Source organism: Choloepus didactylus, chromosome 6 (genome assembly GCF_015220235.1).
Source record: "Choloepus didactylus isolate mChoDid1 chromosome 6, mChoDid1.pri, whole genome shotgun sequence".
Taxonomy (NCBI): Eukaryota; Metazoa; Chordata; class Mammalia; order Pilosa; family Megalonychidae; genus Choloepus; species Choloepus didactylus.
In genome coordinates, this window is record NC_051312.1 from 29,869,742 (window position 1) to 29,881,134 (window position 11,393).

The 11,393-nt window shown below is 36.4% G+C and overlaps 1 pseudogene; it reads right to left on the minus strand.

Moving 5' to 3' along the window:
- Window positions 1-1,470: 1,470 nt before the first annotated feature.
- On the minus strand, window positions 1,471-2,324 carry LOC119536858 (annotated as a pseudogene).
- Window positions 2,325-11,393: the final 9,069 nt, after the last annotated feature.

Sequence of the window (11,393 nt, forward strand, 5' to 3'; positions counted from 1 at the left end):
AATCAGATCACTCTGGATTTAAATTGAAGTGCTAGTAATTATTAGCCTTTGAATTTGGCAAAATTTCCTTATACATAAATTGATGTGCTATGATCTCCCTCATCGGGATTATAAAGAACTAAGAAGAGATACCACACTTAGCAGAATGACTGATAGATAAAAGGGCTTATAATTTATTGGTTCTCATGATATTCATATTTCCTGAATCTCCTTACAATTTTCTCAGGGAATTTCAACTTCACTGTCAGGCTTTTTAATAGAGAGATCAAGCGTGCATGAAAGATTTCAGAATTATAAGGACTGGTGATTCTTGATTGAATACTTCAAAACTTGGCTTTTCTTCCCTCCAAATATTTTCATTTGCCCAGAACCCTAACAATAATAAGAGGAAAGAATAATACCTATGTATGTGACTAGTGACAATTCTTCTAAGAACCTGAGTAGCACATTGGCTCCTAAATGTTTCAGCCTGAATGTGAACACATCATTTCTGTGAGCTACTCCTATGGCCCTTCTTAAACACAAGGGGGCTGAAAATATGTTTGAAGCACTTGGGTATTTGGTGATGAGCTAATGGATTGGATTCATTGAGCAAAAGTGACCTCCAGATGGGGATCATAAACTCTCTATTTTGTGCTAGCTACTTTTGTTCCTATTATCTAAGGCTCAAGTCTATCCACTAAAAGATATTTTGGAGAGGAAGTGTTCTATGGATGTTTTTGAGGAAAAAATTGTTCACATATATATTCTCTCTGGGAATACCCTATGCAAGTTTTCTCTATGCTATACCTGGAAGAACATAATATCAACCCTTGGTTTAAGACAGAGAAAATAATTTATTCTGGGCAGAACCCAAGTTACGATGCAAAGGTGCTCCATGGGTTGTGCAACACAGCAGCAGCAACTTTGGGATGATACCTGCCTTAGAAACTTTTGTCCTCCACATACATTCATTTCTGATTGATGCCTATCTCCTACAATAATACGGCTACACTGAGTTCAGCAGTTGGGATTAAAGCAATTCATTTCCAACAAAATTCACAGCCGTATACTTTCTTTAAGTATTTTAAGTACTTGGGCTATTTGTTATATAGCTATACTTGAAGATTTGTGGATAATTTTCTATGGAATATATAATAAAATGGATATTCCAAACTGTGAAAATTTTATGTCAAATAGCAATGTTTCATTGATCAATAATTTGTACATGCACAGAAGTTTCTAATTTGAAGGAATTTTAGTAAACTTTTAATTAAATATTGATATTTTATGAAAGGAGAGCTATTCAAGATTCCACGTAACAAGGGGATATATATACATAGACCAGCATATTGTGACTGCTAGACCATTATCTTCTGAAACAGCAATACCTGATCTTAAAATATGAACAATTTTTTTAATCTTTTTATTTCCATGATTTGTTATTGAGATCGTGCTTTGACTCCAGATCTTCCTCATTGCAGTTTTCATCTATGCATTTCTGAGCATGTAGATTAAAGGGTTAAATATTGATGTTATCACAGTAGAAAATAGAGCCACTGCTTTATCCATGGAAAAAGTGGTCATGGGACAAAGGTATAAAAATATACAGGGTACAAAGAATAATACAACCACAGTAATATGTGAGGCACAGGTGGAGAGAGCCTTTCTCCATCCTTCAAAGCTGTGAGTTCTGAGGAGGCAAAGGCTGAGGACATAGGAGGTGGTAAGAATAGAAATACTGAGCCAACACAGGAACCCACTGTTGGCAGCAACAAATAGTCCAAAGATGAGTGTTATCAGTGCAGGAGACTTTCAGCAGAGAATAGGGATCACAGAAGAAATAGTCAATGACATTGTTGCCACAGAAGAGCACCCACACATTGAAAAGGATTTGAATCAGCACATGAAGAAATACCCCAGCCACACACCAGGAGGTCACACACCCACCAGTTCATTGCAATCATGTAGTGCAGAGGCCTACAGATAGCCACATAGTGGTCATAGACCATCACCGAGAGCAGGAGGATCTCAACTCCCCCAAGGAAATGCATCACAAAAACCTGAGTCATGCACCCAAGAAAGGAGATTGTTTTCTTCTCAGCGAGTAGGTCAAATATAATTTTGGGGGCTATGGTAGAAGAGAAAGAGCCATATTGAAGGACAAGAGAAAATACATAGGGAACCTGGGCTGGGCTGGTGGCAGCAGTTACTACATTGAATAGGTTTCCTGCCATGGTGAGAGAGTAGTTGATATCAAACACGACCACGAAGAGTTTCTGCACCTCTGGTTTCTGCATCAGGCTGAGCAGGATGAATTCTGTCACATTGTTCACTTGCTCCATGATCCAGTTTTGCAATAAGATAATGTATTTAATGCAAATAGCATGGGGATTACAACTCTAGTAGATCAATTTTGATCAAGAAAATAATGCATCTGTTAGATAATTTATTTCTTTTAAGATTGATGGAAACCAGAGCAGACAAACTCTAGCCTTAAAGCACTGCTGTACTGTTAATCATATATAGTGTTGAATACATAGCCTTCTTCTCAACACACACATACACACACATGCACGCGCACACATGCATAAGCACTGCTTATGACTGTTTTCATGCCAGATTCATTCCCTGCATTTATACATGACTGGATCATCTCCCAGTTACTGCCACCGTATTTTCTTACATAGCAAAACAGAAATTGAGAGGACCTTTAAGGATGAGCAGAAGCTTGAATTAATGAGCGTTACCTCCCTGTGTTTCTTTTCTAGTCCTTCAGGCTGATAAGGCTAAACTGCAGTGGTTCTTAACCCTTTTATGTTTAATTTCTTATAGGACAACTATCAGACATCAAGTAACTTCTATTTAAAATTAGGGATCATGTGGCTACATTTCAGGCTCAAGTGACCTGGGTGAATACTTGAGGCTAAAGAAAGAAACATGGTGGCAGTTCGATTTGTGAGCTCATGCTTCATTGAAACAGAAATAAGTAAGAATATCATATATTTCTTATCAAACACCTCTATAAGATGATGTACTGAGGGGGAAAAAACACATAGCTTGATGCAGTGTAATACTCACAAAATTTATTTGTAACTTTAGAATTTACTTTTTGAAGAACTTCTGTCATAATAAATTTCAGGATTCTTTTGCAATTCAGCACTCCTTTTAAGGAAGATTGTGAAACATTCTCTGGAACTGTTCAAAAAGGACATAAAAACACCATAATTTATTGGTCAGAGCATGTTCTTTAGGATAAATATAATTATATTTTGTTTTCACTGATAATCAGCTGAATGTTGTTGTGTATGTGCTGTAGTCTTATTGAGCCCAAACATTTTCATATTCAATGTGAGGAAAATAGCGAAGGGCATAAAGGATTGACGAGTATCTTTATTTCTTTTGTCAAAGTTTCTACCTTAAACATAAACATATAGTGATCCACACATCTGCAAATGATTCTTAAAAGATCCAAAATGAGAAAAGCACATATCCTAAATCTTATGTTTGAAATAATTCCTTGCTATAATATTAAGAGAAAAGTAAATGAACTATAAGTGAATATAAATGAAATAAGTACTGAAAGATGTTTGAAAAAAGAACTGTATTTGTAAAAATTTGGATTCAGGAATCAATGTACTGGGTAATAGAAAACTATGAGTCTTGATAAATAAATTCAAACGTCTATTCGTATTTAAAGATACTCTTAAAAGTAATGAGCAGAAATAAGCTCAATAAGAAGCAGGTAAGGTCACATCCCAAAAGGACATTAAGATAAACAATATTTTAAAGAACATTATGTATATTTCAGTGGGGGTAATAAAAGTTTGTTCAGCCACTGGTAGGTATTTATCAAGACAAAGCAAGTTTACTCTGTATATATGGTAGTAGAATAAAAAGTAATTAGAAAGCATAGGCCTGTATCACAAAAACATTGGATCCTAATGTAAACCATGGAATTTAGTTAATAGTACAATCATAATAATAGTCAGTTGTAACAAATGTATCACACTAATGCAAAATGTTAATAATATCAAGGGGTCATATTGGAACTCAGTCTCTTCTGCATGATTTTTCTGTAAACCTACCACTTCTGTAATTAAAAAAAAAAAAGAAACCCCCAAACCAAAGTAAGTCTACTCTTGATATCATCACCAAATAATTGGGGGAAAGAAGAAATGAATGTATTAAAAACTTAAAGTGTCAACCTGCTCAAAAACAGAAAACGTAGAGATAAATATGTAACTGTCCCTGGATGGGAGAGGCATGTCATGGAAATATGCAGTGGTATAAAACATAGAGAAAGCTGATGGATTCAACTACATATAGACAGGGAACAAAGTCAAAACATGTTTTCAACAGTTGACAGACAACTGTTACTGTAGGAATATCATTTGCAAATAAGGAAAATGTGCACACTACCCTAAAGAAGTCAAAAATAATGAAAAGATAATTCTCATGAAAAAAGTTACACATCTGAAATGCCCTCTATTCCATAAGCTCTCAAAGAAATGCAATTTAAAATGTGAAATATTTTTTTTACTGGCAAATTAACAGAGATGTATGAGAGCCCTATTATCCAGTGCTGGTGAGTGTGGGTTGGTATTAAATATTCTGGTAATAAACATGGCTTTACATAAAAAGAACTTTGAAACTAGGTATGTTCCTTGGTCCAGTATTCCTTATTCTCAGGAATCTAGTCTAAAGAAGAAATATTGACAAAACTTGTGCATACATGTGATATTTCACAGTATTTTTTTCATAATACTGAAAATGTAAAGACAACCATAATGTCTACACAAAGGTGAAAAGTGAAATGAATTATGATGTATAGTTACCAAATATCAGGTGGACAACAAGGTTATTTGCAAGAAATATTATTGATGTGGAAAGGTGATTTCAGTATAATAGTGAGTCGGAAAATGTAAATATAAAACAGTACTTATAATCTCAACTGTCTAAAATGGCATATATAATAGAAATGTCTATCAAAAAGACACTACAAACTAACAGTGCTTATTTGAATGAAGAATTATAAACAATTTTATGTTCTCTTTTAAAATAGATTTTGTGACCTGAGTTTTTTTATAAAGAGAATATATTGCTGTTGTTATCAGTAAAATAATTTAATAGAAGATTTACTTTTTATCTATTATCTGGCTCCATAAAACCTCAGTGAATGCTTTTCTGAGTAAACTGAATATGCTGGACATTGCTCATAAAGAGCTGTGATAATAGAAAACTATTTAAATTCAACTTACCTGTAAACTGAAGACCCTAGTGGCACCTTAAGAAAAAATGCCGATAAAGAAGTCACTGGCCTTACCTTAATCTCTGAAAACATTTTCACAAATAACAGGCTCTGTCTATGACAAGCCATCTTATCTGTCCTGAACACTTTACATGGAGTTTGCAATCACTGACTCACCACCAACTGCTGCTTTGTAAGTTCATCCCTTTTTACCTTAAGTGTAGTATTTCTTTCCCTCAGTTACTGACCCAGAAATGATTGCTTAGAGAAACTTCCTACATAAATCTGAATTCGTGGGCAGAGTTTATTTTTCCTCTGTAAGCTGACACCATCCTGTAAATGTGGTGTATAAAGTATCCCAGCTCAGATAATTCATTCCAGTAATCAGAAAATTTCCAAAGCTTTAGATTTCAGTGTAAATTGAAGGGGAAAAATATGACCTCTTAGAGGACATTTCTCCTTAAGCTTCCTTCTTACATATTTGGTCTTTTGCTCTTTAGTGACTATATAAGCATAATATAGAGCCATTAGAGATTAGGTTGAATAAGATTTAAAATTGTGAAAATAGAACACTATTGAAGCAGAAAAATTAAGGATTGCCAGCGTCATGAACTCAGCAGCACATGCAGTTGTCCTGATAGCAGATTCCTGATTTTAGCTCTTTTAAGACTTCTAAGAAAGTTTGTGCACAGCTTGGAGTTACCTCCTTTGGGCATGGGTTGGAAACTCAGACCAACAGCATCTATTATTTATTGCTGTATTTGTGCATATTTTGTTCCAGACTCAGTTATCCCCAGAGTCTGTCCTTATAAGCATTTTCATGTGCGATTTCAGGAATACATTCAAACACATATTACTTAAGCTCATCTCGTTAAGGGTGAGCTGAACTTTCACCTACCAAAGTATTAGCATCAGCAGCTTCAGCCAAGATGGCAGCCAAACCAGTTCATCCTGTTCTCTGCTGTGTCTGTAAGATCAGTGACCATGTGCAAGGAGTTGGGGGAAGATCCACTTAGTCTGGGTTAGCAGATTCTCCAAGAGTGTAGTTTGGAAGTGATCTTAGAGTCTGTGACTTAAGACACAGAATATTCTAGCCCCAGTTGTATGGGTGCCTGAACTAATCAGAGCCTATAAAACAACCCTAACAATATCTATCTCACAAAGTTATAGGGAGAATTGAGCAAGATAAAATGTGAAAAGATCTAGGTCAGTGTAAACTGCTATTCTGCTGTTGATGCCCTAAGGATAGATAAACTCAGTCTAGACAAACTACTGGCCAATATTAAAATCTGAATCATTTGCAAGACCAAGAGCTTTGGAGTACAACAAGTCTAGCCTCCTAAGGCTATCTCTTCTCCTTACTGTGTAAACATGGGCAAGTTTCGCAGCCTTTATATGTCTAAGTTTCCATATCTGCACAAAGATGATGATAAGGTTCCAATCTCATAGACTGTCATAAATTTACATGAGGTAATGCATGAATTGTGCTTAAAATGCTTCTTGATATAGAGTAAAAGCTCACTGTTAGCTGTTGTTATCTTCTGTACAGGAAATGAGAGCTCGTAGTGCAACTGATCAACTTACTTTATGGCAATAATTGTACCAGTTCAGATATGTAGTTTGCTTTATTTTTCTGCCTATTTGATAAAGTTCTGAAAGAATGCTGAAATTAGGAAAGAGAGTATAGACCAAGTTTTGTTGTATTCAAAACTGATTTAAGATTCATAATAATTTAGAAATCTTCTATAAGTGGTCAATCTCTCCACTGAAATAACTGATAGTGATGTTGAGATTCCTTGAAAGGTTATAGCAGTAAATAGAAATATAAATATCATGTGAATTAACAAATAGCAAGCACTGGCCATGTATCAGTCACTCTGCTAAGATTACTGTATCATCTGATTCTCATACAACCCCATAAGGGAGATATTAATATTTCTATTTTGTATATAAGGAAAATAATGCTAACTTGAAGCATCACTTGGAAAAGATCTGAAGGTTAGTAATTAGTAAAACTAGGTTTAAATTCAGACTGATCTGATTTCTAAGCCTGAGTTCTAATCAATATTATTGTACCTCATCAGACACTGGTGCTATGATCTGTCTTATCCACTGGATGTGATGGGAGAGAAATTCTGACTCAGATCAGCTCTTGGTTCTACCACGCAGTGCTTATCCTTAGCCATATGCCTTGTGTGGTGCTGCTTAGGAAAGAGAGGGATGGAGAAAATAGAACGTCTCATAATTCCTTTCCTACCTCTTGATCCATACTGAGGAATGGCCTAAGCACCATCCAGACAGCTTTGCATCTGCAAATTTCTTAGAGCTTACAGGGTGGAAGGAAAGTGTTAGTAGAACTTCCAATTTAGGAACACGGACCTCTCATAAATGAATGGCACATAGTAAGATTCTAGAGAAATTATGCACATACCTTAATTGGCCACTGCTGGAATGAAAATATCTGACAATGAGTTTGCTTAAATGAAAATCCTTTATTGCAAGTTCATAATCAAGATATCAGCAAGACCATGCTCTCTCTTGAAATTGATAGCATTATAGCGATGGCAACCTTCTGTCACGTGACTATGTCCTTGGTAAAGTCTTGTGGCTTTCTGTGACTCTGCTTCTGTCATGTTTGCCCAATTTCCTCACTTAAAAAGATTCCAGTCATGAGGACAAAGGCCTGACCTCACTGAGTTTTGCCACATCTAAATAGGATCTTTAAAGACCCTATTTACAAACAAGTCCACACCCTGACTCACCTTTATTATTCAAAGATACTATTTACAAACGGGTTCACACAGCCAAGAATGGGGATTGATATCAAGAACATGTTTTTGTGGGGTACACAATTCAATCCCAAACACCACCAAAGACATGAATCTGGATATGATTCCTGTTCTTACACTTACTAATTATATGACTATGACTGTCATTTAACTTACTCTGAGCCTATAAACAAGTCTTAGAAAAAATTATGTGATTGAAGGAATACTAAAAGAGAGCAACTGAAATCATCCAATGAGTATATTTATGCATAGAAAACACATGGAAATATTTTCTGAATTGAACTGAGAGAAAGGTTTGCAGCATAGCCATATCTGCTACTACTTCACTGTTGGTTATTAATTGAATCCTGACCAATTCATGTGGTCTTGGGATATTGATTCAACTTCTCTGTGCCTCAGTTTCCTCTTCTGCAAAATGGAAGGTTGCAAAATATAGGGTTATTATAAGGATGAAATTAATCACTAAAAGGGAGAGAAATGACTGAGGGTTAATATGTTTGGTATTGGAGAAAATTGATCATGTTTAAATGGTAGTGGAAGAAAACTGGTGGAAGTGGAGATAGAAGAGAGAGAGATACTAAAGATATGCGATTGGAAGGGGTAATCAGTTGAGGAATATTTGGTATGGCAGGCACTGTTAATCACCCCTGATCATTTTGTCAAACTCTATTTTGTGATGGTGTCAGATAATCATACCTTTGAAGAAAGTGGAGTATATTCTCAATCTATAGGTATGAATGTGTATGAAACATGGATTAGATTAAACCAACTATGGTAATGCAATACTCCTTTCCAGGGATTAACAAAATAATAGGTATGTTATGCAATTCTATCCAATATAACAAGAGGGGTAAATTTCTAGAGGTCTTCTGGAGGATGCCCCTGTGTTCTTAAAAAGGAATCATGAGGAAAAGTATTCCTCTTTTGAAAAATGCCCTCTGAAAGGGATGCTAGAATTGTCACCCAGAAGTGACCACTGGGCTTTTAAATTGAGAAATTTGGGACCAACCCATCTAAAAATACATACCATTTGAAGACAATTGATTGCTTCTTACTGCGTTTTATTCGAAACTGCCTTTATTATTGAAGGAGAAACATTATTTTCAGGCCTGAAATATCCATACATCCTGGGTTGTATCATAATTGTTCCAGTAGGAAATGAATAGATGAGTTCCCTTAGTCATTAAAAATTCAAATTCAATTTTGCATAGATGAGCAGATGACTCTCTGTCTTTGTGCCCTATATTAGATCCCCATGAGGAGTTATCTAACCCTATAGCTGAATAAACCTCTCTCTATGATCAGTTACTGGAGGATGCATAAGGAAAAAGAATGGTTTACAGATGGTAGCTTACATTTCAGATTGCAAGGCCAATAATCAATCTGCAAAGTAGACACAAGGGTCCATGAGGTTTTACTGTAATTTTTAAATTGCTTTTTCCTTGATTCAGTATCACTCTATTACTGCAATTCTTTTTCCTAGATCTCTGAGAAAGATGGCTCTGCCAGTTTTTGCTAGTTGTTCAATATTCTGTAGGGAACAGAAACCTGGAACATTTCACTCCACTTTGTTGGTCAACCAGATTCTCTCTGTCTAACTTTTTGAGGAAATTCCAAATGTTTTTCTATAGTGGTTGCACAATTTTACATTCCCACCATCACATACAAGGGTTCTAATTTCTCCACATTCATGCCAATATCTGATACCTTCTCATTAAAAAAAAAAAAAATGTCACTTTAGTGCGTGTGAAGTTGTTTTCTCTGGTGGTTTTAACTTGCATTTCCCCAAGGCTAATGATGTTGAACATCTTTTCATGTGCTCATTGACCATTTGTACATCTTCTTTGGAGAAATGTCTTTTCAAGCCCCATGCCCATTTCTAATTGGATTGTTTGTCTTTTGTTGATGAGTTGTAAGAGTATTTTAATATATGTTGGATACAAAATCATCAGATATATAATTTGCCAATATTTTCTTCCTTTGCCTGGGTGTCTTTTCCATTTCTTGATAATGTTCTTGATGCCAAAAGTTTTAAATACTGATAAAGTCCAATTTGCCTAGTATTATTTTGTTGCTCATATTTTTGTTGTCATAGTTAAGAAATCTTCGTTCAACCCTCAGTGCTCTCATCTCCACTTTGCATTGTCCAACTGGGTCAGTACAAGGGTCCCTGGTGGGTAAGATGGCATTACTGAACTCATGAAAGACTTACAATCTGTAAGAGATATCTGTTCCATCATCTTTGCCTATAATAGTCTAGTGTGGGCAATGAAAAAGGCAAGTACAACATGGCAGCCTGTTAGTGGCAGCAGACCCAGACATTGGGCAACTTGTATATTTATGCCAGAATACAACTCATCTCAATATCCTCCTGTAACCTTTACAGCAGGTGACATGAAAATCAGGTAATTTCTACTGCGGGAAGAAGAGGAGCAAGCAGAACCTATGAGAGGTAAAATTGACTGTTTTAACTGCTTTGCCTCTAGAATGCTTAGAGTCAGTATCTCCATTCGAGCTACAGATTTCTGCCACCTGCACCCATGCTGACTTGTCCCTGTGGCAGAAGAATAAAGCAACAGTAATTCACAGACCTCTAGTTTCTTGGACCAAGAAGTTCCCAGGTATAGCCCCACATTACTCTTGATAGGCAACTTACCACATGCTATTGGGCCTTAGTAGAAATTAAAAGGATTACTGAGACCTTCTATGTCCTCCTGAAGCCAGAAATCTGCAGCCTGTTCTGGGCGCTGGGTATCAGTATATTCACCCAGTCAGTGCCCAACAGCAGAGTATCTTCAAATGTAAGTGGTATATCAGGATCACACCTTCCCAAGCCCCCAGGGAATAACCAGGTTGTATGAGCAGGTGGCAGAGGCCACCACCAACAATGACTTTGTTGCAACACCTGATAATGCCCCTCCTTCCTTGCATGGGTATTGGGGAGACAAGCTTCCCTTGGCTTGGGCATATTATATGCCCCTTCTGGCACTAGAAAAAAATATCTAGTGGACTGAAATATGAGTGTTCCTCTCAGCTCTGGAGCACTTTGGCCCAAGCACCTCCATGTAGCTGTTGTTAACTCATGTGCTGTTGTCAATGGCTTAGTGGTCTGGCCGGGTTCGTAGAGGAAAAGCAAAGGTTCTCTGGGGTAGAGAAGAGACTTTTAGAAACAATTGTCAGTGTGGATGGGAAATAACTTTATTACCTATTTTGGTGCATATGGCAAGGTTCTGTATAAGATAAATATCATTAGAATGATTTAGCTGATAAAAATGCACTGAACTGCTTTTAACCCTTATGAGGCTGAAGATCCTCCTGGGAGAGAGGCTGAGGATGAGCCCTGTCTGGAGGATGAGGAAAATGAACACACTCTC